We start from the raw sequence: 25,543 nt of genomic DNA on the forward strand, positions 1-25,543 counted from the left end.
GTTGCAGGTCCACACATCCAACTGCCTGCCTAACACGCCCACTCCGCTCTCTCACCAGCATTTGAATTTAGCACACTGACACCACATCTAGGACCCTCCCACCAAAACTGGGTCCTCTTCCAGCACCCCCCAACTCTGTAAACCCACGCACCATCCTGCTAGGGCTCCTGCCAGGAATCTATAACTCGTCCTCCATACCTGCCTCTCTCACTTCTCTTTCACATCCAGTCACCAAGTCCAACTGCTGTAGCTCCACAAGAGATTTGGATACATTTATTATCTCCCTTCAACCTTCTGCTCCATCACCCTTCTTGCTTGATCATCTATGAGAGCCTCCTTCGTGACACTAGACATGGTGGACCCCTCCATCCTACACAGCACAGCCAAACCCGAAAACCCAGCCTGACCTCCTCTGGTTGTCCACATGAAGAGATGAATGCCTTGTTTCATCAGTCGTAGGGTGCCTTATACTTGTTCTTTAAAGTACTTATCATAAGTCTACTTAAAAGATTATTCAGGTAATGATTCACCAGGTTCTAAGGATAACAGGTAGAATCAGTGTCTTATTCAACTCTAGGTGCCTGTTAATGTCTGAGTGAAAAAAAAATCATAATGGGAAATCAATTCACTGTAAAAAAAAAGAAAAAAAAAAAAGGTTTTGGTAAGCCAGTACTGTTCAAAGGGTTTTAAAAATATGTATGGTTCAAGATGGCGGAAGAGTAAGACATGGAGATCACCCTCCTCCCCACAGATACATCAGAAATACATCTACACGTGGAACAACTCCTACAGAACACCTACTGAACGCTGGCAGAAGACCTCAGACCTCCCCAAAGGCAAGAAACCCCCCACGTACCTGGGTAGGGACAAGAAAAAAGAAAAAACAGAGACAAAAGGGTAGGGACGGGACCTGCACCAGTGGGAGGGAGCCGTGAAGGAGGAAAGGTTTCCACACACTAAGAGTCCCTTCGAGGGCGGAGACTGTGGGTGGTGGAGGGGGAAGCTTCGGAGCCACGGAGGAGAGCGCAGCAACAGGGGTGTGGAGGGCAAAGCGAGGAGATTCCCGCACAGAGGATCGGGGCTGACCGGCACTCACCAGCCCGAGAGGCTTGTCTGCTCACCCGCCAGGGCGGGCGGGGCTGGGAGCTGAGGCTCGGGCTTTGGTCGGAGCGCAGGGAGAGGACTGGGGTTGGCGGTGTGAACACAGCCTGAAGGGGGTTAGTGAGCCACGGCTTGCAGGGAGGGGGTCCGGGAAAAGTCTGGACCTGCCGAAGAGGCAAGAGGCTTTTTCTTCCCTCTTTGTTTCCCGGTGCGCGAGGAGAGGGGATTAAGAGCGCTGCTTAAAGGAGCTCCAGAGACGGGCGCGAGCCGCGGCTAAAAGCGCGGACCCCAGAGACGGGCGGGAGACGCTAAGGCTGCTGCTGCCGCCACCAAGAAGCCTGTGTGCGAGCACAGGTCACTTTCCACACATCCCCTCCTGGGAGCCTGTGCAGCCCGCCACTGCCAGGGTCCTGGGATCCAGGGACAACTTCCCCGGGAGAACGCACAGGCACCTCAGGCTGGTGCAATGTCACGCCGCCTCTGACGCCGCAGGCTCGCCCCGCACTCCGCGCCCCTCCCTCCCCGAATCAGTGGCTCTTTAACCCCGTCCTGTCTGAGCGAAAAACAGACGCCCTCCAGCGACCTACACGCAGAGGCGGGGCTGCAAATCCAAAGCTGAGCCCCGGGAGCTGTGCGAACAAAGAAGAGAAAGGGAAATCTCTCCCAGCAGCCTCAGGAACAGCGGACTAAATCTCCACAATCAACTTGATGTACCTGCATCTGTGGAATACCTGAATAGACAACAAATCATCCCAAATTGAGGAGATGGACTTTGGAAGCAAAGATATATATATTTCCCTTTTTCTCTTTTTGTGAGTGTGTATGTGTATGCTTCTGTGTGTGATTTTGTCTGTATAGCTTTGCTTTTACCATTTGTCCTAGGGTTCTGTCTGTCCTTTTTTGTTTTCTTTTCTTTTTTTAGTGCTTGTTATCATTGGTGGATTTGTTTTTTGGTTTGGTTGCACTCTTCTTTCTTTTTTTTTTAATTACTTGAAATTTTTTTTAATAATTATTTTTTATTTTAATAACTTTATTTTATTTTATCTTCTTCTTTCTCTCTTTCTTTTTTTCCTCTCTTTTATTCTAAGCCGTGTGGATGACAGGCTCTTGGTACTCCAGCCAGGTGTCAGGCCTGTGCCTCTGAGGTCAGAGAGCCAACTTCAGGACACTGGTCCACAAGAGACCTCCCAGCTCCACGTAATATCAAACAGTGAAAATCTCCCAGATATCTCCATCTCAATGCCAAGACCCTGCTCCACTCAATGACCAGCTCGCTACAGTGCTGGACACCCTAAGCCAAACAACTAACAAGACAGGAACACACCCCACCCTTTAGCAGAGAGGCTGTCTAAAATCATAATAAGGCCACAGACACCCCAAAACACACCACCAGATGTGGACCTGCCCACGAGAAAGACAAGATCCAGCTTCATCCACCAGAACACAGGCACTAGTCCCCTCCACCAGGAAGCCTACACAACCCACTGAAACAACCTTAGCCACTGGGGGCAGACACCAAAAACAACGGGAACAAGGAACCTGCAGCCTGTTGAAAAGGAGACCCCAAACACAGTAAGCTAGGCAAAAATGAGAAGACAGAGAAACACACAGCAGATGAAGAAGTAAGGTAAAAAAAAAAAAAAAAAAATGTAAGGTAAAAACCAGACCTAACAAAGGAAGAGGAAATAGGCAGTCTACCTGAAAAAGAATTCAGAATAATGATAGTAAAGATGATGCAAAATCTTGGAAATAGAATGGAGAAAATACAAGAAACGTTTAACAAGGACCTAGAAGAACAAAACAGCAAACAAACAGTGATGAAAAACACAATAAATGAAATTAAAAATTCTCTAGAAGGGATCAATAGCAGAATAACTGAGGCAGAAGAACGGATAAGTGACCTGGAAGATAAAATAGTGGAAATAACTATTGCAGAGCAGAGTAAAGAAAAAAGAATGAAAAGAATTGAGGACAGTCTCAGAGACATCTGGGACAACAATAAAGGCACCAACATTCGAATTATTGGGGTCCCAGAAGAAGAAGAGAAAAAGAAAGGGACTGAGAAAATATTTGAAGAGATTATAGTTGAAAACTTCCCTAATGTGGGAAAGGAAATGGTTAATCAAGTTCAGGAAGCACAGAGAATCCCATACAGGATAAATCCAAGGAGAAACACACCAAGACACATATTAATCAAACTATCAACAATTAAATACAAAGAACAAATATAAAAAGCAGCAAGGGAAAAACAACATACAAGGGAATCCCCATAAGGTTAACAGTTGATCTTTCAGCAGAAACTCTGCAAGCCAGAAGGGAGTGGCAGGAAACATTTAAAGTGATGAAGGGGAAAAACCTATAACCAAGATTACTCTACCCAGCAAGGATCTCATTCAGATTTGATGGAGAAATTAAAACCTTTACAGACAAGCAAAAGCTAAGAGAATTCAGCACCACAAAACCAGCTTTAAAAGAAATGCTAAAGGAACTTGTCTAGGCAGGAAACACAAGAGAAGGAAAAGACCTACAACAACAAACCCAAAACAATTAAGAAAATGGTAATAGGAACATACATATCGATAATTACCTTAAATGTAAATGGATTAAATGCTCCAACCAAGAGACATAGACTGGCTGAATGGATACAAAAACAAGACCCGTATATATGCTGTCTACAAGAGACCCACTTCAGACCTAGGGACACATACAGACTGAAAGTAAGGGGATGGGAAAAGATATTCCATGCAAATGGAAATCAAAAGAAAGTTGGAGTAGCAATTCTCATATCAGACAGAAATAGACTTTAAAACAAAGACTATTAGAAGAGACAAAGAAGGACACTACATAATGATCAAGGGATCAATCCAAGAAGAAGATATAAAAATTGTAAATATTTATGCACCCAATACAGGAGCACCTCAATATATAAGGCAAATACTAACAGCCACAAAGGGGAAAACGACAGTAATACAATCATAGTAGGACACTTTAACACCCTATGTTCACCAATGGACAGATCATCCAATATGAAAATAAATAAGGAAACACAAGCTTTAAATGACATTAAACAAGATGGACTTGATATTTATAGGACAGTCCATCCAAACACAACAGAATTGTCTTTCTTCTCAAGTGCTCATGGAACATTCTCCAGGATAGATCATATCTTGGGTGACAAATCAAGCCTTGGTAAATTTAAGGAAATAGAAATTGTATCAATTATCTTTTCCAATCACAACATTATGAGACTACATATCAATTACAGGAAAAAATCTGTAAAAAACACAAACACATGGAAGCTAAACAATAAACTACTTACTAACCAAGAGATCACTGAAGAAATCTAAGAGGAAATCAAAAAGTACCTGGAAACAAATGACAATGAAAACACGACGACCCAAAACCTATGGGATGCAGCAAAAGCAGTTCTAAGAGGGAAGTTTATAGCAATATAATCCTACCTGAAGAAACAAGAAACATCTCAAATAAACCACCTAACCTTACCCCTAAAGTAATTAGAGAAAGAAGAACAAAAAACATCCCAAAGTTGGCAGAAGGAAAGAAATCATAAAGATCAGATCAGAAATAAATGAAAAAGAAATGAAGGAAACTATAGCAAAGATCAATAAAAATAAAAACTGGTTCTTTGAGAAGATAAACAAAATTGATAAACCATCAGCCAGACTCACCAAGAAAAAAGGGAAAAGACTCAAATCAATAGAATTAGAAATGAAAAACACTCCCAAACTCATTCTACGAGGCCACCATCACCCTGAAACCAAAAGCAGAAAAAGATGTCACAAAGAAAGAACACTACAGGCCAATATCACTGATGAACATAGATGCAAAAATCCTCCACAAAATACTAGCAAACAGAATCCCACGGCACATTAAATGGATCATACACCATGATAAACTGGGGTTTATCCCAGGAGTGCAGGGATTCTTCAATATATGCAAATCAATCAATGTGATACAGCATATTAATAAATTGAAGGATAAAAACCATATGATCATCTCAATAGATGCAGAGAAAGCTTTTGACAAAATTCAACACCCATTTATGATAAAAACCTTCCAGAAAGTAGGCATAGAGGGAACTTACCTCAACATAATAAAGGTCATATATGACAAACCCACAGCCAACATCATTCTCAATGGTGAAAAACTGAAACCATTTCCTCTAAGATCAGGAACAAGACCACTTTTATTCAACATAGTTTTGGAAGTTTTAGCCACAGCAGTCAGAGAAGAAAAAGAAATAAAAGGAATCCAAATAGGAAAAGAAGAAGTAAAGCTGTCCCTGTTTGCAGATGACATGATACTATACATAGAGAATCCTAAAGATGCTCCCAGAAAACTACTAGAGCTAATCAATGAATTTGGTAAGGTAGCAGGATACAAAATTAATGCACAGAAATCTCTGGCATTCCTATACATTAATGATGAAATATCTGAAAGTGAAATCAAGAAAACATTCCCATTTACCAATGCAACAAAAAGAATAAAATATCTAGGAATAAACCTACCTAAGGAGACAAAAGACCTGTATGCAGAAAATTATAAGACACTGATGAAAGAAATTAAAGATGATACAAATAGATGGAGATATATACTATGTTCTTGGATTGGAAGAATCAACATTGTGAAAATGACTATACTACCCAAAGCAATCTACAGATTCAATGCAATCCCTATCAAACTACCACTGGCGGCCTTCCCTGGTGGCGCAGTTGTTGAGTCTGCCTGCTGATGCAGGGGACACGGGTTCGTGTCCAGGTCCAGAAAGATCCCACATGCCACGAAGCGGCTGGGCCTGTGAGCCATGGCTGCTGAGCCTGCGCGTCCGGAGCCTGTGCTCCACAACGGGAGAGGCCACAACAGTGAGAGGCCCATGTACCGCAAAAAAAAAAAAAAATTCCACTGGCATTTTTCACAGAACTAGAACAAAAAATTTCAAATTTGTATGGAAACACAAAAGACCCCAAATAGCCAAAGCAATCTTGAGAAAGAAAAATGGAGCTGGAGGAATGAGGCTCCTGGACTTCAGATTACACTACAAAGCTACAGTAATCAAGGCAGTATGGTACTGGCACAAAAACAGACATATAGATCAATGGAACAGGATAGAAAGCCCAGAGATAAACCCACGCACATATGGTCACCTTATCTTTGATAAAGGAGACAAGAATATATAGTGGAGAAAATACAGCCTCTTCGATAAGTGGTGCTGGGAAAACTGGACAGCTACATGTAAAAGAATGAAATTAGAACACTACCTAACACCATACACAAAAGTAAACTCAAAATGGATTAAAGACCTAAATGTAAGGCCAGACATTATAAAACTCTTAGAGGAAAACATAGGCAGAACACTCCATGATATAAATCACAGCAAGATCCTTTTTGACCCATCTTCTAGATGAATGGAAATAAAAACAAAAATAAACAAATGGGACCTAATGAAACTTCAAAGCTTTTGCACAGCAAAGGAAACCATAAACAAGGCCAAAAGACAATCCTCAGAATGGGAGAAAATATTTGCAAATGAAGCAACTGACAAAGGATTAATCTGCAAAATTTACAAGCAGCTCATGCAGCTCAATAACAAAAAAACAAACAACCCAGTCCAAAAATGGGCAGAAGACCTAAATAGACGTTTCTCCAAAGAAGATATACAGATTGCCAACAAACACATGAAAGAATGCTCAACATAATTAATCATTAGAGAAATGCAAATCAAAACTACAATGAGATATCATCTCACACCAGTCAGAATGGCCATTATCAAAAAATCTGCAAACAATAAATGCTGGAGAGGGTGTGGAGAAAAGGGAACCCTCTTGCACTGTTGGTGGGAATGTAAATTGATACAGCCACTATGTAGAACCGTATGGAGGTTCCTTAAAAAGCTAAAAATAGAACTACCATATGACCAAGCAATCCCACTACTGGGCATATACCCTGAGAAAACCATAATTCAAAAAGAGTCATGTATCACAGTGTTCATTGCAGCTCTATTAATAGCCAGGACATGGAAGCAACCTAAGTGTCCATCGACAGATGAATGGATAAAGAAGTTGTGGCACCTATATACAGTGGAATATTACTCAGCCATAAAAAGAAATGAAATTGAGTTATTTGTGGTGAGGTGGATGGAGCTAGAGTCTGTCATACAGAGTGAAGTAAGTCAGAAAGAGAAAAACAAATACCGTATGCTAACACGTATATATATGGAATCTAAAAAAAAAAAAAAAAGGTCATGAAGAACCTAGGGGCAAGACGGGAATAAAGATGCAGACCTACTAGAGAATGGATTTGAGGATATGGGGAGGGGGAAGGTAAGCTGGGACAAAGTGAGTGAGTGGCATGGACTTATATACACTACCAAATGTAAAATAGATAGCTGGTGGGAAGCAGCTGCATAGCACAGGGAGATCAGCTTGGTGCTTTGTGACCACCTAGAGGGGTAGGATAGGGAGGGTGGGAGGGAAGGAGATGCAAGAGGGAAGAGATATGTGGATATATGTATATGTATACCGGATTCACTTTGTTATAAAGCAGAAATTAACACACCATTGTAAGCAATTATACTCCAATAAAGATGTTAAAATATATATGTATGGTCAACCTATTATATATTAAATGCCTTAAATGCTTTGGAATATGAGAAATCTATTCAAACATATCATTCCAGGATAAACATTCTTTTAATATCTACTTTTAGAAAATTAGGATTCTTTTTTATACTGTGACTATTTCCTTTAAAAGTCATGACTACCTTTAAACTAAAACATCAGGTGTGTTTGTGATGACCTATAATTATTTATTATGTATACATTTTTTGGTTTTTCATAGAAACTAAATTTTCATAAATGTCATAACATTAAGTTCACCATCTAATTTTATTTAGAATAAATAAAAAGGTTATAGATATACTTTAATTTTTCACTCAGATAGCTTTCCTTTGATTAAAATTGTCAGAATTTAGTGTAAATCACTATAAGTAATTTTAAAAAAGCATTAGTACAAAAAATCCTGGATGTATCACCCATCCTCAGTGTTCCCCAAATCTTTCTGAGTCTTTCTCCACAAAATATTCATAAAATATATTTATTTATTAATTTCTTTTACCTATTTTTGGAACACTTTGTTATAGGGGCATGTAGAACCTATGTTTTATGATTTACACAGGAATAAAAACCAGGGAATGAAAAAGGTGATCAGTTCTGTTTATTTTTACCAAAAACACCTGCCAAATGGTATATAACCAAGGAAATTGGCTAATTAGGCCAACTTTAGGATGGTAAATTCCTAACGTGTATAAGAAAAACAAATTTTACAATCCAAATATACCAAATATTAATTACAAGGTAATTACAGGGAGTTGTGTCCTTTTTAATAAGATTGACAAAATCTTGGCTCCAGATTAAACTCTTTCTCTTTGCCCTTAGGAAACTATTTTCATTTCATGAATAGTCAAACTTATACATAATATTTTTGATATCCATCCAAATGTTGACAGCTCTTTCAGTGTTTTTAAACATGAGCTACTAAAACATACACACACCAAACATTCATCAAGGGAGTACAATTAATTCTGAGCCACATGTAATCAAAATTCCATTCTCTTTACTAGTTTGCGAAATTATATGGCAAAAGTGTACATAAGACAAAAATATTAAACTTGATTTGGAATGTATTTGATGGATTCAAAAAAAATTTATGAGAACCTTTTGTGTGAAAAGTCCAAAAGTAAGACATGATACACTCACACACATAAACCCACTAATATGCCTCCTGTACGGTCATGATTCTGAATAATCCTCCCCCACCCCTTACCTTTGCTAAGTCTGGGGCCCAGAAAGGAATTTGATAAAAAAGTAGGATTATTCTTAATCTCCAATGGATTATTCACTATTTGAATTATCCATGACCAGGTTTTAATCCTAGCTATATTACATTAATATTCAGAATATTTTTGATCTGACTTTATTGAATATTACTACTTGACATTTACAAAGAAAAATGATGTCAATATTGTCATTAGTAAAACACAGGTCAACCAACTGTGGAAAAATATTTTTTCCCAGAAATAAGAAATTAAAATTTGGGGATGATACATTATTTACAATTCTCTAGCTAACTACTCCTTGCATTTAGTAAAGTCAAACAATGGATTAACCTTCCACTTAGCATAAAAATTGTAGATATACCTAAGCTGATGCTCTTCAAATTAAACTTGGGTAGAGCCCACCATTTGTGTCAGAACCCTTCCCGTAATTCCTTCCTACTCTGACCTTGTAAATGCCATATGTGTGTGCTTTACTCATCCTCTCAGTTGATTATGAGTTCTAGAGAACAAAGAATCATTTTTTTTCTATCCTTTACCACACTTACAGAAGAGACTCAATAAGTACTTACAAAGTTGGATCATAAGGAACTAAATGGAGATAGAATAACACTGAGCGGTGATAGTGGTAGCAAAAGGTTTCTGGTCTACATGTAATTATATTTATTTTCAAAACTTGGCCTTGGACTTAAATACCACACTGGTGGACTTTCAATTTTGTCTGTATTTCTCATCTAAACTGATCATTCCACTCTCTGATGTCTAAGAGTAAAACTGCCTTACAGTTCATTGAAGAATTAATCATCTACTCTTATTGTAATACAGAATCAAAAAACCAGGAGAGTTTGTTCTGATTCTTGATCTGGATTTTGGTATCATGGTTGTGTTCAATTGCTCTGATTCTTGATCTATATGTTGGTAAAGTGGATATATTCAATTTGTAAAAACTCCTTTGAACTACATCTTGTGATACATACTTTTCTGTATATATGTTATATTTCAATAAAGAAAAAAATCCTGAAGTCTGTGAAGGCTCAAATTAAAAACAATTAATCATCTACCATTTTTGACATCATCTCCATTATGGAACTTATTTAAATCTTTGACCACTATTTGATGTTTTACAGATTTATATCATTTTTCTAGTTAGAGAATCATATTTAAGTATCTTTGTGCACATGACATCTTTGCATAATCTGTGCATTATTTTCTTCTTCAGTTTAATGTGGTGAAGAATAATACCTAATCATTTTTTTCTTCTTTTTCCATCTACTTAGGCTGCTATGAAAATAACTCTAAATTGTTTTATTCCTAAAATTTCACAACCATGAAGATTTATTGCCTTTCTGAAAGAGAAGCTTAAGAATGTATTTAGGATATTCACAATGTAAACATCTGCATACGTCTATACAAGCATTCATTTTTTAAAAAGAATTCTGGACATTAAAAACGTTGACAAGGAAAGGAATTCCTAAGGCTGTTACCCCTTTTAGCTAGGATAAAAATATGCAAAAACTGGTCCCAGCCAGCTAAACCATTTTAAGTCCCAGTGGATCGCTATTACAGTGTGTTACACTGCACATAGCTCTCTCTGGACATCTGCTGATTGTTTAAGACAGGCGAGAGTTTATCATCATGGAAGCCCATGTAAATATTTAACTGAGAAATTACTTAGAATTAACTGGTTCAGAGCAAAGTTTTGAAGTGTCTAACAAATACAGCAGATGTTTAGTAGAGTTAATAGGGTAGATTAATTGCATTTGAACACATTTTCATTTGTGAAATGAAGGCAAGACATATTCATAACTTCTCAATCAAAGAAAGAAACTGAAGTAAAAGACGGAAGTTTCATTTTAAAGTATCCTTTGTACTCCCTTGCCAGGAATGTTGCAGAACATATGATCCCTAAAACCCACTTCAGCAAAAATGTTATGCAAGTAAGTGTATTTTAAGTGTTATGATTATTGGTTTAGAATATGCTTCCTAGGCTTGAAACATAAGATTAAGCAGAATCTGCATAAATTCTTAGAATACCACTAGGGCGTTTTCTGTGTTTCAAATAGCGTGTAGAAAATTAAGACGGAAAACAGAGTGTATCTGTCTTTATAGAAAATTTCATGCCTTTAACATGAGAACAATTCGAACAAATTTTATAAGTTGGAGGTATCAGAACAAAAAACAAATAAATAAAAAATATAATAGACATATAGTTCACAGTCATGGGAAGCGATTTTCATGTTAGTTCTGAGAAGCGGCATTTAAGAATATTTATGATGATAAATTAAAGGAGTGACCAGTTTTATGCTATTTCACAGAATTGTCAGGATGCAAGAAATAATTTCCCTGAGGGAGTGTAAGTATTTGGAAAAGAAATTCTATGTTATACATAAAAAGCCTATCATTTTATCATAAGCAGTTGTCATCACACATTAAGAAATAGATGTTTTTGAAATAAAAAACAATAGAATCTCTTCTATACACTAAAAAAGCCCTTGCAAACCTTTGCAGTAACACTGACAAGAGAAGGATAAGAAGAGCTGTCACCAGAAAGAAAAGTTTATGAAATATTTGTGTGGACAGGAATGTTTCAATCATTCTCAGTTACAGTAAACAAGTTCCATAATTGGATGGACAATTTTATCTTACTTTCAACAATTTAAAAAATAGAGGTCATTCGTAGTGCTTTCAAAACTTAACAATTTCATTCAAAATCTCTGGCAGTATTTTAGACATGAGACATAATGAATTATGATTGTTCTTTGTGGTTGCAGGGATAAATTTTAATACTAATCTTTTTCTGTGTTTCCTGAACTCAGAAATCACATTTCTTTTTATTATATAGATTTTGAAATAGCATGTTCTCAGTCACCATTGATTTAACCAATAAAACTAGAAATATTATAAATTAAATAACAGAACACAGTCTGTGACTCTAGAATGCTGTGGGACATCCGTAAGTCTCACAGAGTTTCCTCTAACAATGACCTTTCCTCCTATGATGAGGCATTCCACTTCACAAATTATATATATATCCTCAGTTTCGTTCCCCTTTGCATCTTATCTAGCAAAATGGACTGCATTTAGTAGGTGTTGAATGGACGAATGGCTGCTAAGATTCTGATTCTTTACACTTCTCCTAGTACTTCTGCTGTAGTGAGGATATTAATTGCCATAGCTACAGAAATTCCAGTTTAGAAACCTATATTCTTCATCTGCAAATCCCACTTGATACCAAAATAATCCAAGTTATTTAAAATTCTTACGTGGTAGTACTGCAGAATAGATGCTACACTTCTATCTGGAGGAGTTTGCCCTTCATCAGAAGAAGAAATATAAGCTCTGTCTTTAATTTATCTCACACTGATGAGGATTAAATACTTACTTTTTAAAAAAACAACATGAACTGCAGTGATTAAAGTATCTATGCAAACCATTAATTACAAAGGAATAGATCCAATCAAATTATTTAAAATGCTTATATCACCTAAAATAATGTAGTTTCCTATTTGGCAATTATTCTTGACTCACTTTCATTTATTTGTCGTAAGTAATTTCATATTTGTAATTATTATTGACTATGAAGGTCTTTACGTAGATTTGCTTTGTATCGGCCCTAACTTAATAAATGAAATAGTTTGATTTCAGTTAACTCAAAGCTCTGTTGACAAGTAAAAAATCTTTGGGCCACGGTCTGTCAAATCCATTTGTATCATCTGTCTTAATGACTTATGTGAGGGAGAATATGATTGTTTCAGTTTTAATGATTAGTCTGATCATCATAACAATCTGTATTTTGGATTGGCTTTGCCATAAGTCAGTGGAACATGGTTCCACTGCAGAAAGATGGATAATCTATACATAGGTTGTCTTTATACCTCTTCCATTGTCTTCTGAAGAATGGACAACCTGATAGAGATGTAATTCCAAATGTAATAGCATTAATAATGTCTGTATTTCGGCTATGCAACATAAATAACCAGACTGAAGGAAACAAGCTAGTAAACTTAGGAATAAAATGTAAATCAGAACAGAGATATTCACACACCACATGAGAGACCTAGGTATTTAATCAGATAACTGAAGATGGTTTACACAATATCAGGTTAAGTGAGTGGCAATTGAGTACGGTGGTGAAAACCAAACTTTCAAGGGGGGGAAATGCTCCAGATGGTAATAAAGAACCTTTAAAAAATATTTAAAATATATATTGAAGACTTTTCACTTTTTAACCTCTTTCTACCTGTCAGAGGTATCCATTTTCCTCAGGAAGATTAAGATAATAATAGCAAAAGTGTAAAGACAATGGAAGAGTAAACACAGACACAGACAAGGGGCTGGAAATCAGGCTCTGTTAACAGAAGAGTGTTTCTAAACGTCAAATACCTTATCACCGTATATCGGGAGATGTTCCCATAGATCATAAGGTTTAACTGTGAATCACATGGCACAGAGGAAGGAGCAAATGCAAGGGTAATTCTAACCCAACCGGAAAGAGAATGGAAAAAATGTAGCTTCCCTCTGTTTCCCTGAATGAAGAATTTCGGAAGAAGAATGGTGAATTAATCAGATACTAGAATCCTTGCCTTCTCTAGAATTCATAAGGCATTAGATTTCTCATGAGCAACACTGATATCAGCTAAAAGACAATGATGCAAAACCATTATAATTCTGATGGAAAGAGTTTTGAACCTAGAATTCTATACCAAGACAAGCTACCAATCAAGTGTGAGAGTAGAATAGAAACATTTTTATATTTATTTATCTACTATTTTTTTGGTGGAAAGGAACCCTTGCTTTATTTTGGATGCTGGCAACCAGAGATGGAGGTGGAGGCGGTGGATACCTGTCCAAAGGGCAACTCCCTGCCCCTGTCCCACTCCTGTGACAATCCAGGGATAAGAGCTTTTATAGGTGAAGGTAGGGGGCTACATGCAGTACAGCACAGTCAGCTCTGACAGTCACCTTGAAATTGGTCATCAGCTGTCTGACTAGTGTCATCCTGATTGTTATAAGTACAATTAATCTTCAGTTCCAGGATTGGTTGGTTTCCATTTCTTTTTTTTTTTTTTGAATTTTTGAATTTTATTTAATTTTTATACAGCAGGTTCTTATTAGTTATCTATTTTATACGTATTAGTGTATACATGTCAATCCCAATCTCCCAGTTCATCCCAACACCAACAGCCCCCTCCCTGCCACTTTCCCCCCTTGGTGTCCATACATTTGTTCTCTACATCTGTGTCTCTATTTCTGCCCTGCAAACTGGTTCATCTGTACCATTTTTCTAGGTTCCACATACATGTGTTAATATGTGATATTTGCTTTTCTCTTTCTTACTTCACTCTATTACAGTCTCTAGATCCATCCACGTCTCTACAAATGATCCAATTCCGTTCCTTTTTATGGCTTAGTAATATTCCATTGTATATATGTACCACATCTTCTTTATCCATTCATCTGTCGATGGGCATTTAGGTTGCTTTCATGACCTGGGTATTGTAAATACTGCTGCAATGGACATTGTGGTGCATGTGTCTTTTTAAATTATGGTTTTCTCTGGATACATGCCCAGTAGTGGTACTGCTGAGTCATATGGTAATTTTATTTTTAGTTTTTTAAGGAAACTCCATACTGTTCTCCATAGTGGCTGTATCAATTTACATTCCCACCAACAGTGCAAGAGGGTTCCCTTCTCTCCACACCCTCTCCAACATTTGTTGTTTGTGGATTTTCTGATGATGCCCATTCTAACTGGTGTGAGGTGATACCTCATTGTATTTTGATTTGCATTTCCCTAATAGTTAGTGATGTTGAGCAGCTTTTCATGTGTTTCTTGGCCATCTGTATGTCTTCTTTGGAGAAATGTCTATTAAGTTCTTCTGCCCATTTTTGGATTAGGTTGTTTTTTTAATATTGAGCTGCATGAGCTGTTTATATATTTTGGAGATTAATCCTTTGTCCGTTGATTCGTCTGCAAATATTTTCTCCCATTCTGAGGGTTGTCTTTTTGTCTTGTTTGTAGTTTCCTTTGCTTTGCAAAAATTTTTAAGTTTCATTGGGTCCCATTTGTTTATTTTTATTTCCATTACTCTAGGGGTGGATCAAAAAAAATCTTACTGTGATTTATGTCAAAGAGTGTTCTTCCTATGTTTTCCTCTAAGAGTTTTATAGTGTGTGGCCTTATATTTAGGTCTTTAACCCATTTTGAGTTTATTTTTGCATATGGTTTGGGGAGTGTTCTAATTTCATTGTTTTAAATGTAGCTGTCCAGTTTTCCCAGCATCACTTATTGAAGAGACTGTCTTTTCTCCACTGTGTATCCTTGCCTTAGTTGACCATAGGTGTGTGGGTTTATCTCTGGGCTTTCTATTCTGTTCCATTGATCTATATTTCTGTTTTTGTGCCAGTACCATATTGTCTTGATTACTGTACCTTTGTAGTATAGTCTGAAGTCAGGGAGTCTGATTCCTCCAGCTCTGTTTTTTTCCCTCAAGACTGCTTTGGCTATACAGGGTCTTTTGTGTCTCCATACAAATTTTAAGATGTTTTTGTTCTAGTTCTGTAAAAAATGCCACTAGTAATTTAATAGGGATTGCATTGAATCTGTAGATTGCTTTGGGTAGTATAGTCATTTCCACAATATTGATGCTTCCAATCTAAGAACATGGTATATCTCTCCATCTGTTAGTGTCATCTTTGATTTCTGTCATCAGTGTCTTACATTTTTCTGAGTTCAGGTCTTTTACCTCCTTAGGTAGGTAAATTCCTAGGTATTTTATTCTTTTTGTTACAATGGTGAATGGGATTGCTTCCTTAACTTCTTTTTCTGATCATTCATTGCTAGTGTATAGGAATGCAAGAGATTTCTGCGCATTAATTTTGCACCCTGCAATTTTACCAAATTCGTTGATTAGCTCTAGTAGTTTTCTGGGAGCATCTTTAGGATTCTCTATGTAGAGTATCATGTCATCTGCAAACAGTGACAGTTTTACTTCTTCTTTTTGAATTTGTATTCCTTTTATTTCTTTTTCTTCTCTGATTGCTGTGGCTAGGACTTCCAAAACTATGTTGAATAATAGTGGTGAGAGTGGACATCCTTGTCTTGTTCCTGATCTTAGAGGAAATGCTATAAGTTTTTCACCACTGAGAATGATGTTTGCTGTGGGTTTGTCATATATGGCCTTTATTATGTTGAGGTGGTTTCCTCTGTGACCACTTTCTAGAGAGTTTTTATCATACATGGGTGTTGAATTTTGTCAAAAGCTTTTTCTGCATCTATTGAGATGATCATATAGTATTTATTCTTCAGTTTAATATGGTGTATCACATTGATTGATTTGCATATATTGAAGAATCCTTGCATCCCTGGGATAAATCCCACTTGCTCATGGTGTATGAGCCTTTTAATGTGTTGTTGGAGTCTGTTTGCTAGTATTTTGTTGAGGATTTTTGCATCTATATTCATCAGTGAAATTGGTCTGTAATTTTCTTTTAAGTAGTATCTTTGTCTGGTTTTGGTAACAAGGTGATGGTGGCCTCAAGGAATGAGTTTGGGAGTGTTCCTTCCTCTGCAAATTTTTGGAAGAGTTTGAGAAGAATGGGTGTTAGCTCTTCTCTAAGTGTTTGATAGAATTCACCTGTGAAGCCATCTGATCCTGGACTTTTGTTTGTTGGAAGATTTTTAATCACAGTTTCAATTTCATTACTTGTGATTGGTCAGTTCATATTTACTATTTCTTCCTGCTTCAGTCATGGAAGGTTGTGCTTTTCTAAGAATTTGTCCATTTCTTCCAGGTTGTCCATTTTATTGGCATAGAGTTGCTTGCAGTAGTCTCTTAGGATGATTTGTATTTCTGCGGTGTCCATTGTATCTTCTCTTTTTTCATTTCTAATTTTATTGATTTGAGTCCTCTCCCTCTTTTTCTTGATGAGTCTGGCTAATGGTTTATCAGTTTTGTTTGTCTTCTCAAAGAACAAGCTTTTAGTTTTATTGTTCTTTGCTATTGTCTTCTTTGTTTCTATTTCATTTACTTCTGCTCTGATCTTTATGATTTCCTTCCTTCTACTAACTTTGGGTTTTGTTTGTTCTCCGTTCTCTAGTCCCTTTTGGTGTAAGATTAGACTGTTTATTTGAGATTTTTCTTGTTTCTTGAGGTAGGATTGTAGTGCTATAAACTTCCCTCTTAGAACTGCTTTTCCTGCATCCCATAGGTTTTGAATCATCATGTTTTGATTGTAATTTATGTCTAGGTATTTTGTGATTTCATCATTGATTTCTTCAGTGATATCTTGGCTATTTAGTAACGTATTGTTTAGCCTCCATGTGTTTGTGATTTTTACGTTTTTTCCCCCTGTAATTGATTTCTAATCTCACAGTGCTGTGGTTGGAAAAGATGCTTGATATGATTTCAATTTTCTTAAATTTACTGAGGTTTGATTTGTGACCCAAGATGTAATCTATCCTGGAGAATGTTCTGTGTGCACTTGAGAAGAAAGTGTAATCTGCTGTTTTTGGATGGAATGTCCTATAAATATCAGTTAAATCTATCTGGCCTATTGTGTGATTTAAAGCTTGTGTTTCCTTATTAATTTTCTGTCTGGATGTTTTGTCCATCGGTGTAAGTGAGGTGTTAATGTCCCCCACTATTATTATTGTCAATTTCCTCTTTTAGAGCTGTTAGCAGTTGCCTTATGTATTGAGGTGCTCCTATGTTGGGTACACTGATATTTATAATTGTTATAACTTATTCTTAGATTGATCGCTTGATCATTACGTAGTGTCCTTCCTTGTCTCTTGTAATATTCTTTATTTTAAAGTCTATTTTATCCGATATGAGTATTGCTACTCCAGCTTTCTTTTCATTTCCATTTGTATGGAATATCTTTTTCCACCCCCTCACTCTCAGTCTGTATGTGTCCCTAGGTCTGAAGTGGGTCTCTTGTAGACAGCATATATATGGGTCTTATTTTTGTATCCATTCAGTGAGTTGTGTCTTTTGGTTGGAGCATTCAGTACATTCACATTTAAGGTAATTATTGATATGTATGTTCCTATTACCATTTTCTTAATTGTTATAGTTTTGTTTTTGTAGGTCCTTTTCTTCTCTTGTGTTTCCCACTTACAGAAGTTCCTTTAGCACTTGTTGTAGAGCTGGTTTGGTGGTGCTGAATTCTCTTAGCTTTTGCTTGGCTGTAAAGCTTTTGATTTCTCTGTTGAATCTGAATGAGATCCTTGCCAGGTAGAGTAATCTTGGTTGTAGGTTCTCCCCTTTCATCACTTTGAATATATCGTGCCATGCCCTTCTGGTTTGCAGAGTTTCTGCTGAGAAATCAGCTGTTAACCTATGGGCATTCCCTTGTATGTTATTTGTCATTTTTTCCTTGTTTCTTTCAATAATTTTTCTTTGTCTTTAATTTTTGTCAATTTGATTACTATGTGTCTCGGCGTGCTTCTTCTTGGGTTTATCCTGCCTGGGACTGTCTGTGCTTCACGCACTTGGGTGGCTATTTCCTTTCCCATGTTAGGGAATATATCAACTATAATCTCTTCAAATATTTTCTCGGGTCCTTTCTCTCTCTCTTCTCCTTCTGGGACCTCTATAATCCAAATGTTGTTGCGTTTAATGTTGTCCCAGAGGTCCCTTAGGCTATCTTCATTTCTTTTCCTTCTTTTCTCTTTATTCTTTTCTGTGGCAGTGAATTCCACCATTCTGTCTTCCAGGTCACTTATCCGTTCTTCTGCCTCAGTTACCCTGCTATTGATTCCTTCTAGTGTATTTTTCATTTTAGTTACTGTACTGTTCATCTCTGTTTGTTTGTTCTTTAATTCATCTAGATGTTTGTTCTTTAATTCTTCTAGGTCTTTGTTAAACATTTCTTGCATCTTCTAAATCTTTGCCCCCATTCTTTTTCCGAGGTCCTGGATCATCTTCACTATCATTATTCTGAGTTCTTTCTCTGTAAGGTTGACTGTCTCCATTTCATTTAGTTGTTTTTCTGGGGTTTTATCTTGTTCCTTCATCTGGTACAAAGTCCTCTCCCTTTTCCTTTTGTCTATCTTTCTGTGAATGTGGTTTTCCTTCCACAGGCTGCAGGATTGTAGTTCTTGCTTCTGCTGTCTGCCCTCTGGTGGATGAGGCTATCTACGAGGCTTGTGTCAGAAACATTTTTAGATATGTACAATCTCGGAAAATTTACCTCCTTTTCACTTTGTCTTAATAATTTGCTTCAGGATGTGTTCACATAGAAGAAAGAATAAAACCAAGAAAGGAGATGACAAAGAAAAGAAGCCCTGGAATCAACCCAGGACAAAAAATAAAGGGAGTCACAGAATGAGAAATTTGTAGTTGGCTTAGAAAGTTTGTAGTAAAGGATGGAGTAAGAGGTCTGAAAGGTACTCCCCCAACATAAGAGACTCAGTAAGAGAATTTGAAAAACATGGAAGATAAGTGCAGGGAAAACAGAAATACAACTAGAAACACCACAAAACAAAACAACAATAACAACAAACCTATTCAATAAAGGAAAGTATACCACTTGGGTCTGCAAACAGTAACATTTACGCAGTCATAAAAAAGTGAACATTTTCTATTTTTAGAATAATAAGAATAATACTATAACTCCATTCATCATTCACCTGCACTTGGCACCGAGATTGTTTCCATTCTTTTACTATTTCAAACAATGCTGAAATTTTAGCCTTGTATGTGCACAATTTCATAAACGAGTGACAATATCTCTATTTATATTTTCTGGTTCAAAGAAAATGTGAAACATTGATAGACAGTATCAAATTATCCTCCACAGAGATTGTATCTAGGCATTCTTCCCTCAGAATGTATGAGTGTGTTCCTCTACATTTTTGCCCATGTACTATACTGTCAAACTTTTAGACTTTTGCCTATCTATTTTTCTTATTGTGGTAAGAATTTTTAACATGAGGTCTACCCTCTTAACAAATTTTTAATTGCACAATATAGTATTGTTAACTGTAAGCATAAAGTTTTCCAGCAGACCTTTAGACCATATTAATCTTGTATAACAGAAACTTTATAGTTTTCACAGCAGCTCCATAATTTCCCCTACCCCCAGCTCCTGGCAATCACTATTCTACTTTCTGTTTCTATAAGCTTGACTATTTTAGATACAAGTGGAATCATGCAGTATTTGTCCTTTTGTGACTGGCTTATCTCACTTAATGTCCTTCAGGTTCATTCATGTTGTTGCATAGGGCAGGGTTTCCTTCTTTTTTAAGGCTGAATAATATTCCATTTTATAAATACACCACTTTTTTAATCCATGTATCCATCAATGGACATTTAGGTTGTTTCCGTATCTTGATAATTTTGTCACAGACATATGAAAAGATCTTTAACATCAACAATCATCAGGGAAATGCAGGTCAAAAACCACAATGAGATATCACCTCATACCTGTTAGAATGACTACTGTTTTAAAAAAATAACAAGTGTTAGCAAAAATGTAGAAAAATTGGAACCTTTGTACACTGTTGGTGGGAATGTAAAATGGTGCAGCTACTATGAAAAACAGTATAAAAGTTACTAGAAAAATTAGAAATACAATTATCATACGATCCAGAAATCCTACTTCTGAGTATATATCCAAAAGAATTGAGAGAATTGCCAATCTTGCAAGAGAAAAGTAGTATCTCAGAGCCATTTTAGTTTACATTTATTATAAGTGAATTTAGATGTCTTTTAATATGTTTAAGAGTGATCTTATTCTTTCTTTTCTATGAACTCTGTTCACATCCTTTCTTTAATCATCACTTTGTCTTTAGATTCAACTTTGTACTTACTGATGGCAAAACAAAGGAGTGGCCTTTAAAGATTAAACAAGCCTTGTTATTTCTGCAGAACACTTGAAAAATACCAGGGTGGTTGCTTTAATATTGAATGGTTAATTCTTAATTCACAGGATCAGTGAGAACTCCCTGGGAATTAAGAATTAACTATATGGTGCATTTTAGTAATTTGTGCACTAATGGGTAAAGTAGTTGCATTGTCTGTTTATTGGTTTTTTTGTGAATGTTAAGTTAGAAAGTGTGTGCTAGCAGTTTTTATATTGAAAAAAAGACTTATCCTTGAAAAATATTAGAATCCTGAGACTTATTTAAATACATGTGAGAACTGTTTCTGTGGAAATTATACTGCAATTCAATGGACGAATCTGTCTATATATAAATACTGTTTAAAACACAACCTTTTAGAAATGGGGTCAAACACTTACCTTACCTAATCACATTTATTTTATAGCCTGAATTAATTAAGGCTGTGTCAGTGTAACTCCAATTCAGTGCAAGCAACATCGAGATTAGTTGTGATGTGTCACATAAACCCCCCAGGATGTCGTTCCCGTGCCACTTTTTAATCTTCTGGGTTAGTAACATGATGTGTCTTCTAAATAACCAGATTGTGATACTATCAAAGCCAGGAACAAACCCCTTAATTTTCAAGCTACCAATCAAACACTAGAAAGTTGGCATGAAGGTTAATTATAATTAATGTTTTCTTAATATTTCAATGAAATGGAGCACGCAAAAAGTTATTTTCAAGCTTCTGATAAAGAGTAACTAGTGTATCAAGTGAACAAATCAAGGTAATTTGAGAGTCGATGTACTAATATAAAGCTGTAACAAGCAAACAATAGTAAGTAAAAGGACAGGTGAACAGGACAGAAAAAGACTCTCCTGTTTGCACAGAACCAAAAGGCAGATGCGCTAGTGCAGCATTTCAGCATCATTCCAACAAACGCTTTGATGACCTCCACACACTCACAATCATAAATTAGGAAGAGTACCTGCTCTTGCACCAGGAATTCCACTAGCCACTTTAAGTGATTTTATTTAATTCTAACAACCCTAAGAAATATAATTTCGCCCTTTTATAGATGAGAAAAACAAACTTCCTAAAGATAACACTGCAAATAAGTGAGGGACCTGAGCTCTAAACTTAAGTATGTCTGACCCCCAAACCCTATTCTACTTCGAATATATTCTACTTCTACTTCCAAAGAATTATTTGGAGCATACGATTTATTTGAATACACATAATCTTCATCCATGAATTGTGTTTCAGGTCAATGGTATCATATTTAAGACCCGCAACATTTTTGATATATGAAGATATTAAACTTTCCAGAATATATTATACTGGGAAACTGAGAGTGGTTGTGAAACAGGATGGCACGCTATTAAAAAACAGAATGAAAAGCGAACAGCATAGACTGAAGGGAAGTTAAGAACAGCAAAGCCCCAAAAGGCATCTGAGGATTAGAACTGGTCAGAAGCTGGAGGAGGCAGCTGTACAGTTAGCAGTGCTGTGGTAAATAAATGAGCAATCATCTGCCAGGACTTGCCTAAAAAAAGATGCAATACACCAGGGCTGGTGGTTGGAGAAAACTCTCCATGAAGCTTGTGCATTTCTGCTTGTGTTGTGAGTGAGGTGCTAACCGTTCTATGTTCTGAACTACCTTTTCACACCCTTCAGGTGGTGGCCTAACCAGACGGCGACCTAGAGAATCCAGATTTCATTCTGGCTCAGCCACCTAGATGCTCTTGTTGGCTCGATGTGGTTCTAGATCAGAAAGATAATGGCCACTGATCACTCAGCACCCTTATGACAGCCCGCCCAGCTAAAGTGACACACACAATGGGTCTCTGTAAGTTTTATTAAAAATGTGCGTGTCCTGCCTGATATACCTGGAATAATTCTTCAAGTCAAGGGGAAAGGTCCGCTCAGAAACTTGGGAAAATCATCTGGTCTCCTAAGACAGACTTGGAGGCTACATGGGATTTGCTTAGCTGGTTGGGTGTGGGATTCTGGGGAACATGGTTGAGATCAGCACTACAGGTTGGCCTCATCTACTTGCTTGGAGTCCTGGTAATAGTAGCCCTTGTTAAATGCTATCTGAGACAGATTGAAAGTTTGGTCCCAGCCTCTTTTGGTGAGGCCAATCCGAGAGGCTGAATGAGTGGTACACTCAGGAAAATTTGCCAGAAGCTCAGACAGTAGAGCAAGAGGAGTGGCTGTTTCGGGGAGACTATGGGTCTTCCCATGGGTCTCGCATGTTTCTGTGTATCTTGTGAGGGAAGTACTAACTGCCCTTTCATTCTGAACTATCTTTTTAAGGATGTTTGTATAAGAAAGCCCTTCCCCTGGGGCACAAAAACAGTTGCACCTTTCAGGATAGATTAGGGTTTCTAGGCTCCGCATCCAGTGTTCCTTTACTTCTCAAAAGTTGACTTTAATAATGGATTAGAATATATAAAGCTTCTGTTCATGTCTGCAGTATAGTGAACAGAAGGTAGAATTCTTCAACTAAGGTGATAATTCCAGCTGCCCACAAAAAACATGTTTCTCAAACTGAATTAAAAAAAAAATCAGGGACGATAAGTGATATCAGAACCGCCATTCTGAAATTGAAAAATTTCAACATGGGAGGAGAATCCCTGCCCTAAAGTAATTAGCTTCAGCTGGAAAGAGAGAATCTACTCTTCATTATGATGTTCAAGTTGATGATTTTGTATTTTCCTATAGATATTTTAACTGTAGGATTTGGTGATATTTTGTTTTCATAATATGTCTGTCAATGAAAAATATTTGTTTCCTCTGCCTATGAAGAGGAAATATTTATTGGGTCCCTACACTGCACCAAGTACTTTTAGTCTCTGGGGCTACAGCTGTATATAAGTTAGACCAGGCTCTGTCCTCATGGAGGTTTTACTAGAGGTAAAAAAGAAAATAGTTCAATTTAGTTTACATTTACTAGTTTTCTCAAGATGAAAGAATTCTACCCATAAAGATGACTATACAAAAGTTCTCTTTGAACATTTCTCAGCAAGTACTTCATAAAGGCCTCATTCCCATTGATGTTCATTCCTATTGATATTTTTGCCACTGAATAGTAATATAATAGTGATAAGAATACCTGCTAAAAGTTAAACAGTACTTACTAAGAGCCAGTCATTATTCAAAAGATTTTACATGTACCATTTAATCTAATCATCACTACAACACTGTGCAACAAGAAATATTATCTCATTTTTAGAGGATGAAACTAGGGCACAGAAAATTCAAGTAACATGGTGAGGTTCAAAGCCACTGTCTGGATCCAGGGTCTGCATAACTCTTAAGCTATAATGCATGGATTTTTGGTTAGCTAAAACCAATGGAATGGTTAATTGTAATGAATATAATTCAAATACTTTTAGAGAACAATCATTTTAAAATACCACCTTATAGATCAATGTAAGGTTTCTACCAATTTTTTTTAAATGTTTAAACAGAGTAGAATTGAATTAAACTAATTTCTGTGTAGATTTATGACTTAAGTACATGTTTTTCTGCATATAATTTTTCAAAAGTCTTATCCATTTTATAATTTTCTAATGGCATTTGAGATACATTTTAAGGTATTTTTCTAGGTTGCTGAGCATCTCAACTTGAAATAAAATAGCTCTTTCATAACAGTACTAAATTGCCAGTGTATAGCACTTTTAGGAAAGAAAGTTTTACTGTTGAGTTTTAAAATGCATGATTTAGAATTTTGGTGAAAACAATTTGAAATGTTTTTTGAAACAGAAGCAAACTATAAACAGGAGGGCAGAAGGAGTTATTCTCAAACCATTCATCTAATGAAAAATACATAAATCACCTCCTTGTCAAATGAGCCGATGGTAGGTTTTTCCAAAACATAAATCTTCTCTGAGGCTAAACATAAATCTTCCTAGGGCCTTAAGCATCAACTCCCCTACATTTCTGCACAGACTCAATAGATTTATAGTATAGAAACATCCTCTATTTTAATCAACTAATTTATTTATGTAAGCCTTTTGCCCACAAATTTTAAAAAGCATTAATTTAAAAAAAATATTTCAACTGCCTTCTTTCTACTGATCCACTAGTACCCTAAAAATCCCAATATTAGCCTGGATCACCAGTTTCAGAAAGTTAACAAGAATTAACTATGAATTATGTAACTTTACTAGATTAATATTATTAATTCTAATTCAGGCAATCCATAGAAAGACCATATAAATAACAGATTTTGAAATGTAAGGAATTCAAAATAATCTTAAATTGAATTGCCTGTCACTTACTATGCTATAGTACATATTTTAATAGGTAAATATAAATATGTATAATTCATAAATGCTATAGAACATGTATTTATTCTGATAAGAACAGAAAGAGAAATTATGTTCTATGGGCATTTAACAAGAATTTTTCTACTTCATTCACCTAAAAAGAAATAGTTATAGTTCCTTAGCAATTTTAATAAGAAAGCATCATTTAGTATTTGAGGCTGTGATTTAAATGTATTCAAAGTAAATAACTTTAAATTACAGCATGAAAATTCCAGCAAAAAAATTACTTTCTCTGAAATAATGTTTTTGTGTAGGGCCAACAGAACTACTGTTCTGTTGTGTACCAATACTTGTACACTATTTGTATATTAATTGCAAACGATCAGTTTATAAAATGATCAGCTTTAACCATCTGGTTGCTTTTTCTTAAACCAAATAGGTCCCAAGAAGGCAGTGACAATGAGTATTTCTGTGTCCCCAGA

At 36.5% G+C, this 25,543-nt stretch overlaps 1 protein-coding gene across 1 annotated transcript in view; it reads right to left on the reverse strand.

Moving 5' to 3' along the window:
• COL19A1 (collagen type XIX alpha 1 chain) overlaps positions 1–25,543 on the reverse strand; it is a 349,797-nt gene that overhangs the window by 153,780 nt on the left and 170,474 nt on the right. The gene's annotated exons all lie outside the window — the stretch shown is intronic.

The sequence above is a fragment of the Aethalodelphis obliquidens genome, unplaced genomic scaffold, assembly GCF_003676395.1.
Source record: "Aethalodelphis obliquidens isolate GAN/ISIS:26980383/991018 unplaced genomic scaffold, ASM367639v1 scaffold3, whole genome shotgun sequence".
NCBI classification, from domain to species: Eukaryota; Metazoa; Chordata; class Mammalia; order Artiodactyla; family Delphinidae; genus Aethalodelphis; species Aethalodelphis obliquidens.